At 31.4% G+C, this 9,587-nt stretch overlaps 1 pseudogene; it reads right to left on the minus strand.

Annotated features, from left to right (window-relative positions):
- Nucleotides 1–1,820: 1,820 nt before the first annotated feature.
- Nucleotides 1,821–6,246, minus strand: LOC120122084 (annotated as a pseudogene).
- Nucleotides 6,247–9,587: the final 3,341 nt, after the last annotated feature.

The raw sequence follows: 9,587 nt of genomic DNA on the forward strand, positions 1-9,587 counted from the left end.
CAAAACAAATTCATAATAATAGATGGTGACCAAATGTGTAGTTCACCCTCAATTTGAAAAGAAGAGGATTTAGAATGTGAAGAGTTCCGATGTAGCGAAAGAGCACATGTGTAATGAAAATATGAGTACACGTGGCAGAAGACAGGTGTGAAAACATGTTTGTCAAATTGCATGCAAAGGAGAAAAAGGTCTAGTACTCATGCTATCCAGCTGGTTTGACGGTCACTATTTTATTGTTATATCCACGCGCCGATTATGTCATCTCACCTACTCTCCTTTATTTATTTTAAAAGGCATTTCAATTTTAGATTCCTTTTTGTTAATATTTATAATCTATTTTAATTTTTAAATAAAAAAATATATTTAAATAATTTAAACTTTTAAATTTTTAAACATAATAATAATAATAATAATAATAAATAATACCAACTAAATTAATACTTAGTTGATTGAATTAATTTTCTTGTTATTAAAAATGATAAATTATAAATAAAATGCGGTGAATTGTAATTTTTTAAGGCTTAATACAAAAATAAGTGCTCGAACTATGCATCGAAAAATATTTTAGTACATAAAGAATTTTTACTAAAAATAGGTGTCTAATGTTTCGAATATTATAATTTTAGGTGCCTAGACGTTAATCACCGTTAAATATCTTCGTTAAGTGACACGTGTCACGTTCTGATAATTTTGATAAATAAAAAATTGTAGCCCCCTCGCGTGTTCCCTCTCCCCATTTCTCGTCCCCTTGCCCCTTGCAATAGGTCCTCGGTCGGCCGACGGTGATCATCATTGCCACCACTATCAGCACAGGTGTCGACTCTTGATCAAACGCCCGTGGATCTTTCGTCGTAGCATGCCACCGTTTGTCGTAGAGAATCATTCAAAGGTTTGTCATTTTTAAGCCACCGTTGCATTTTTTCTTGATTCCGATCGATTTCGTCATGCATAAGCCACATCGTTGCCACCATTCGAACCACCCTGCTATTGTGATCAAAACCCAAACGTTCAACGACGACAACAATGGCCGAAGATGACCGATGACATTTGGGTTAGGAAATTAAAATTGAGAATTAGGGATTGGATTTTGGGGATTTTGGATTTAGAGTAAGGACGACGATTGATCAATAGGTAGGTAACAATGGGTGGGTGACCGTTCGACGATGACAATGATAGTCGGAGATAGTCAACAATGATTGGTAATGGGGTTGAAATGAGAGATTTTAGTTTTTAGAGTTTTTTTTATAATTTTAGTAAAAAAAAATAGGGTTTTTTGTAAATAAATTATTTTTCTTTTTTAATTAAAAATAATATTTTTTATTATTAAAAAAGTAAAAAAATAAACAGTGTACACTTAAAAGTATAACGAAAAAACATTTGATACATATTTTTAACAAAAAATTCTTTAAACATTAAAACGTTTTTCGAGACATATTTTGAATGTTTATTTTTTTATTAAGCCTTTTTTTTTAATAATGATAACAAAATTTCATTGATAAAAATAATAGAAATAATCAGAATTACTATGCACTATAGAAAGAAAATTAAAGACAATAATCACAAAAATACACATAAAATTATTAAATTTAAATATAAGAAGAAATAATGACATTTTTCATTGAAAATGATGATCAACATAAAAAATCAATAATCTTCATAAAAAATAAATATCATAATAATTTTTCTGTGAGCTCCAAAATGACCACAAGATATGCAACAAACGTACCAAAATCCATAACGTTTTTACCATTCCTCATGCGACGTCGTATCGAAATCACTCTCATTGACAATTAGTAAGAAAAAAAATAATCAATGGTGAGTCGAATCATTCAAATCAGTCAACATCCTGTATAAAAAATAAAAGATTTGTGGTCAAAGTGGCATAGAGGACAATATCAAAAATTAGACCAAAGACTGCTCCAATGAAAAACTCAATTAGTCGAATCCTAATGGCCCTCATTTTCTTTGTTTTATACCGTCAAAAAATAACAATAATCTGCTCAGCTAATGTGGAAGAAACTGAATCATGGTTTCACCCCGGCACCACCTTGACGGTCACTTATTCCATTCTGACTAACTCGCTGATAGTTATCTCCGTTCCATCCACCCGAACCCTTCGGTCGTCCTGAAAATTCTCCCTGGTTTCTGAATTCACTCCTGCCATAGCCGCCTCGGCCACTGCTAAAGTTCCCTCGGCCCCTGAAATTCTCACTCCGAAACCCAGCTTTACCTGAAGCATACCTTCCTCTTCCAGTCCCGGTACCACTCCCACTGCTAGCAACTACAAAAAGGAGCAGGTTCTCAAAGTTGTCATCCTAGATAGACATCCAATATCCACCATCACATCATGCAAAGCTGAATTGAACGCGTTGTGCAATAGCTATGTTCCAGAGACCATGCCTTTCCTAAACTTGCTTCTATTATTGGGGGAAATAGAAGTTTGATTTTGTGAAGAAAAAAAATGTGGAAAATTTGATAAATTTCAGCATCAAAATTCTAAAATTTGAATTACCTCGAGTATTAGTCCTCTTTTCTTCCACAGCAGCTTGGAGATCCCCAATGGTAATTGGTGAAGCCTGGAATGCAAGAGCACATCAATAAATTCAACGATATAACCATATGGAAACACAGAAGGGAGGTAAACTGAGATTAACATGGAAAATAAACACTTCTTAGCTTATCGCATAAATTCGAGGTCCCTCAATACTATCTAATTAAGTTCTGCAACGAAAACACAGTGATGCAGTTGAGAAAGATGCAGAAATGAGGGATGAATGGTAATCTAAACCTTTGACTTAGGTCAGTTCCTTAGAGTTGGAGTGCCAGAAAGTGCATTAACGTGAAACTTTGGCAACATCCATAAAATAGTTAAAAATTAGTTGGCTTAAGATTTTGGATTTTCCTACATAATTCAGCAAGGCTGCAAATTGGTGCAAACTGAAAAGTGACAGATTTAAGGTTAAAGAAAATAAAAGATCTAAATTACAGAAACCATTAAAAGGTCCTCGATTCATTTCTATTATTCTATATATTTCTATTATTCTATATACCAAGTAGCAGAAGAATAAAAAGACACAAGATCAAGGTGGATTTATTCTATCGGACTAGCTGATTTATTACCTTCGCATACAGTAGGGTTTTCTCAAAGAAAGGTCTACAAAAGTTCAAATCAGATGCATTTCGAGTGGCCAAAAACCCATGCTCAGTGCTCACGTGATCTTTTTGAGATGATGCTTTGTTTTAGGTCAGGGGAGGGGCATTGACATGATTGTAAATATCAAGAAAGCTTAACCTCATGAATAAATTATTTATATTTTCGTTCAACATTAAAAGTAGTGATAATTATTCGAGGAAAACTTAACAGAACTTGTCTGACACATTGTATGTGTTTGGTAAAGAATCGTTATTAACTGTCATCAGGTAAGTGATTTAATGGAAGAACTTATGTTAGTGATCATACCTCAAGTGCATTCTGCACTGAACATCAGGTAAGTGATTTAATGGAAGAACATATGTTAGTGATCATACCTCAAGTGCACTCTGCACTGAACTTGCATTCTCGAATTCAACAAACCCAAACGTGAATCCTTGCTGCAGGAGGAAAGAAAAACACAAAAACAGTAAGAACCACAACCTTGAACTTGAAATGTCAACTAGGAAGGAGACCTGGAACTGGAGAAGCCCAAATCATTAATTTAGTCAACCTTATTGCTTCTGACTTGGATGCCATTGCGCTTAATGGGCCCAAATTTTTTTAATGCCACCTCAAGTTGTGCAGGAGTAGCAGTGGAAGGCAAGTTCCGTACATATATGTAGTGTCCTTCAGCTTTGGTAAGAACGAAGTAAATGAGGTTTATATTTAAAACAAAACAGAATATGTACCAAGACACATCAAGTAGAAAAATACATATGACATAAGAACCATGTGAATCGCATCTGCCACACATAATTGATATCTTTATTCATTGAAAACAGTAAAGGTATGGATCTAATTTCATGGAAAAAGATAAATGTGTTTTTATTATTATCCAAGACCAAGATGCATAAATGAAGTTGGCAATTACCTTCATCATTTTCATTGCTACTTTCGGGTGCATTATCATTGCTAGGCAATGCTGCCTCGATGGCTGGAGCAGGTTTTGCAGAAACAATTGAGCGTGATTCTTTAGGTGCCGCCCTCACGTTATTGATAGAAACATACACTGAAGTAGATGCTGTATGACTTTTCATTACTTTGACCTAATATGCAATTCAGTAAATTCAGTATAAAAATAAAAGGGTACTCAAATCACGACAGAAATAGAAAAAACCACGACATAAACTCACAATTGAAGCATATGATTTCTTAGGAGCATCCTCTAAAACCGCAGGAGCTGAATCAGCAGCCACAACACTCTCACTATGAGTTGCAATGTTTTGGGGTTCAAAAACTTTCTTCTTCAACAACTGATCCTTCCTCTTTGTCTGATGGGTCAAAAACCTCAACACCATTATTAATATCTTCATCTTCCAGGTAAGTTAATGGTTCCTCCACATGATGCTCATGAGTTGGCTCTGGACAAAAAGGCAATCCCATGATTTGTGTGTAAAGCAAGAACGAACATAATTCATAAAGTGAGAGAGTCGAGTTAAACCTAGTTCTGGTGCCATGGCAGATGTTGAAGCCTGTTCATTGATGCCATTAACTGGAACAGAGTTTTGTATCTCTTTGTCCTCAACATATCTGAAAACATCATTTAAGACAAAGTAACCTTTGTCTTGTGGAGCTAGAAAGAAGGTTTGAATGAATTTCCTTCCCACATTGTCCTTTCCGGTTAAGTATCCAGTTACCAGTACAATGACCCCTTTCTCAAAAGAGTCTTGAGCATCTGCAGTTTTAATCTCTTCTGTATATTCCTCATAATTCAGCGATAGGACCTTCTCATTGATTGCCTACTCAAAAGCAAATATAAAAGCACTCACCAACCAAAATATGTTTAAGCTATGTCACAAGGGGGAAAAATCTATTCAAGTCAAATATACAAGCCTCCACAAATAAACACTTCCGAAAATATCCATTACTCAGTTAAACATATGTACTTAATAGATAAATAATGCTTCTCCCAAGGTTTCCCATACTTTTTAAAACTGAATCCATAATAACAATCATTACAAAGTCTCAGTAATTATTCCCAAAGAGCTTATCATTCACCTAAGCGGAAAATATGCATGTATTTTGAATTATCGATGGCAATGCTTGTGCCTATTCCTGTTGGAAGTTATCCCAACTCACAATGCAGGCTTACCTACATGGTTGTTACTGTTGTCATGTTGCCATACATATCTGGCCGACTTAAACAACTCGAGTCTTGATAAAATCTATGCACGAGATTTGGCTTTTGGTGAAGAATATGGTAATACTGCTCGACAAAAGCATTTCCAACAACTTGAGCGCTAGGAGTACCGGCAGGATTTCCTTCCTGCATGGCCATCTGCACATAGTTTCAATGAAATCAATCAATAAAAAGTCAAATGCAGACAGCCAACTATACAATTACAATAACTATGAGGATTACTGTCCTGATTTTTTACCACAACATGAAACATGAAAGAAAAATACTTTCTACAATAACCAACAAGATATACGAATTAAGTACATAAAATTGTCAAAAGCTCACTTTCAAAAATACAGTATAGTCAAACTCCTAGGCTACTTTAACCAACATTAAGCTAAACTTTTTCACCATAAATGAGTAATTTGATAGTTCTTCACATAAACGCTAAACTATTAAATACTATACCAACAATTCTGAAGCAATTCAAAATCCCCAAAGCTAAAACAAGTAATCAAACAAACCCATCACTGATAAATAGATTACTTTAAACACCAAAACACAAAGAAATATTCATTTATATATAAAAATAATTATGACGAAGATTCAGAAAGATTATAAATATAACATCAATGATAACAAACATTTAATCAATAAAATATGGAAAACCCAGAAAACCCTTGATAGAAAAGAAGAGTTTGAAGCAAATTTAAAAACCAAATTGAAGTGAAAGTCGGGATCTAGCGGTTGATAGTCAGATCAATCGTATATAAAAGGATCAAACAGAGATCAAATGGAAATAAAAGGATAGGGAAAAGTAAGATCAGAAATACCTGATTCGCGGGGCTGATTTGAGAGAGAAATCTGTGAGCTTTGAAAGAAAGCGAGATGCCCAAATAGAAGGAGAGTATGCCTGCGAACTAGGAATCGAAGAAACAGCAGCAAAGAATAATATATATATATATAGTGATAGGGTAAACTACAAAGTTGATCACTTTTGTTTCTTTTATTTTAAAAGTATGATTACCCGATTTAAAAAAGTTAATATGCGGTCATTTTTATTTTAATTTAATTAAGATGTGGTCATTATAAAATTAATTTTAAATAATTTTATGACCTGAAACATTAGTAAAATGATTTAATTTTTTATTTTAACCCTTTAATTTTAGATAAAATACTAATCAGTGATCATTTTATAAAGTTAAAGTAATTTAGGGACAAAGTTATAATTTACCCTTTTTATATGTTTTCTTCCCCAGCCTGCCAACCCCATCAGCTTTTGGCTAAATGAAGCATATTCATGTGCAGTAGTAGTTAACAGAGACGCAAAATTTTAAGCTCCCTTGAACGGAAAGTTGAGTAATATCATACGAAAACTAGAATTCGATTAAACCCACCAAACTAAAGGAATCATATAAGCAGGATTCCAACTCCAACTGTTATCAAGGCAAGCATGAGCACATTCAGGAAAGTGACAATAAGCATAAGCACTTAAAACTCGGCAAGCGAGAGTAGAACATCAAATTCAAAGCACTGATCTTCGGAAAAGGAATCACACAGAAACAAAGCATGGATATGCCATACCTTCACCATGATCATCTGCCAGAAGAGCTATACAGGCATACTTGACAACCCCAATGAGAGTAAGAGTCCAAAACATGATGCTATAGATCCCCAAGTAGTCTTCTTCAGTTGGAGAATTCAAATGCATGAATTGATATACATACAATGGGATGTCACAAGCCCTCCAAATACAACTCCTAAAGTCTTGTATGCAAGCAACAGATGGATCCATTTACGACTCCCCTGATTTTTTCAAGAAAAATCAGGTCAACATACGCACAAATTTGATTTCAAAACCCATTGAATTTCTAAACCCAGAGATTAAATCCATTAAATTTCTAAACCCAGAGATTGAATCCATAGCAAAAACGTGTAACGGACATGACATGAGAAGTGGGTGTAAGAGAAAACTACCTTGTTGGAAGAGTGAAGCAATAGTGTGTCGGTGGTGGTGAGTTGAGGAAATCGGAAGCAGAAGCAATAACAAGTCAAGGGTTAAAACAAAAATTAAAGAGTGTCATTAACGTGTCACGTATCAAATCGTTAAACTATTAAAGGCTGTTTAGAGTAAATAATCCTATCTTATTACTATATCTTAATTAAAACAAAAATAAAAGTGATTAAAAATTAATTTTTTTGAATCGAATACATTTAAAAAAATAAAACAAAAGTGATCAATTTTATATTTATCCATTATTATATTATTGGCAAAAAGGGTACATGGCCCCGGTACTTTTTCAAAAAAAATCAATGTAACCTTTGATATTTTTTAAAATTTAATATGGCATTCGAACTTATAAAAAGAACATAATGTGACCCTTTGACATTGATTTCTGTCTTTGATCATTATAATGTTGATGTGGTACTTCACGGTACTGATGTAATGATCTACAGTATTAATGTGACGATCCACAGTAACTGATGACGTGATTGATGATGTGATAGGTGAGCTAAATTAATTTTTTAAATTCGATGATCAAATTGATTTTTTTAATTTAAGGGTTTATTTTATTTTTTAAAAACAAAAAATATTTTAAATTCAAAATATAAAAAAAACTTAAATATAATAATACCAAAAATAAAAAATTATTATATTTTTAGCTAGAATTTAACTTAACTTTTATTTATATATAATACCAAAAATAAAAAATTATTATATTTTTAGCTAGAATTTAACTTAACTTTTATTTATATAAATCTAAATATGTTCTTCCTAACATATTTTATTTTATATATTTACATCCAATTATCTTAAATTGTGTTTTTTTAATTTTATTTCACTAAATTTTAATAAAAATGAATTACATAAATATTATAAAGTCTTATAAAAATAAAATTTGAAAATTATGAAATTATGAAATTAAAATTGTTTATAAATTATCATGAAATTATATAATTAAAAAATGAAAAATAGTTATCCAATTAAAATGAACAATTTTAGTGAATATAACATGATATATGGAAGTAAACTTCACCTAAACTTGATTTTATGAAAAAGTAGAAATATCCACTTACCCGCTAATTTTTATTTGATACAATTCTATAAAAATCAATGTAGATATGAATTTCACGTGTTCGAGGTTTTTTTATCACTCCAATAATTTTTTAAATCAATAAATAACAAATACATCTCAACAAAATAAAATAAAATAAAAACAATAAAATTTAGATAAAATTCACAATAAAATTTAGATAAAATTCACAATAAAAATTCTCAACAAAATAATATATATATATATTTAATTGTTTTAGTAATTTATTTTTGTTTTTGTTTTTTTAATATTTTTATATTTTAATTTAAACTATTTTTATTTCTTTTAAATCAAATAAGCTCTTTAATCTTTTAAAAAATTAATTCGACCCTCAAATTAAAAAAATCAATGTAACCCACCTACCGTATTATTAGTCACGTCATCGATCATTATGAACTGTCACATCAATACTATGAATCGTCACATCAACACTGTGAAGTGTTACATCAGTATCGTAATATTCAACGACTAAAAATCGTAGTCAAATGACCACATTGAATTTTTTTATAAGTTCAAGGGTCACATTAAATATAAAAAAATATCAAGGAGTACATTGATTTTTTAACAAGTACAGGGCCTTCTATACCCTTTCGTCTATATTATTTTTATTAGTTTTGTCCGCAAGTGAAATTAAGATATGGAAACAAAAGGTGATTTAGTCCTTGTTGATTTGAAAAGATGGGTTTAATGATTTCTTTCCCTTCTATTTTTCATATTTTTATTGATATAATAAGTTACTAACACTATTTAATTTTCGTGATTTTTTTTTGAATTAATACTATATTATTAATGGTTAAAGTTGTTATTATATCAATTAAAATTATATAAAAATTAATAAAATAAAAAAATAAATTTATTATTTTTAATTTTTTACTTTTAACATTAATATAAATTAAATTACCATTTTCAGATAAGTTGTTTTCTTAATTTCAAAATTAAAAGGGACTTGATATACAGTTTTACCTTTTTCTTCATTGGGCATATTTACATCCGAGTAAAATTTAAGAAATCCCATTTACTGGGCTAATCCAAAATATTAAAACGCCTTGTATTGACTTTAATGGGCCTCCACACTTTTACAAAATCATATTTTTCCGTGTTAAATTATTCAAAGCTCATTGCACCTGCAATTGTTTAAAAAGACACGTGATATTGGAAAGAGATAATTATTTTGGGTAAA

The sequence above is a fragment of the Hibiscus syriacus genome, unplaced genomic scaffold (assembly GCF_006381635.1).
Source record: "Hibiscus syriacus cultivar Baekdansim isolate YM2019G1 unplaced genomic scaffold, ASM638163v2 tig00110384_pilon, whole genome shotgun sequence".
Taxonomy (NCBI): Eukaryota; Viridiplantae; Streptophyta; class Magnoliopsida; order Malvales; family Malvaceae; genus Hibiscus; species Hibiscus syriacus.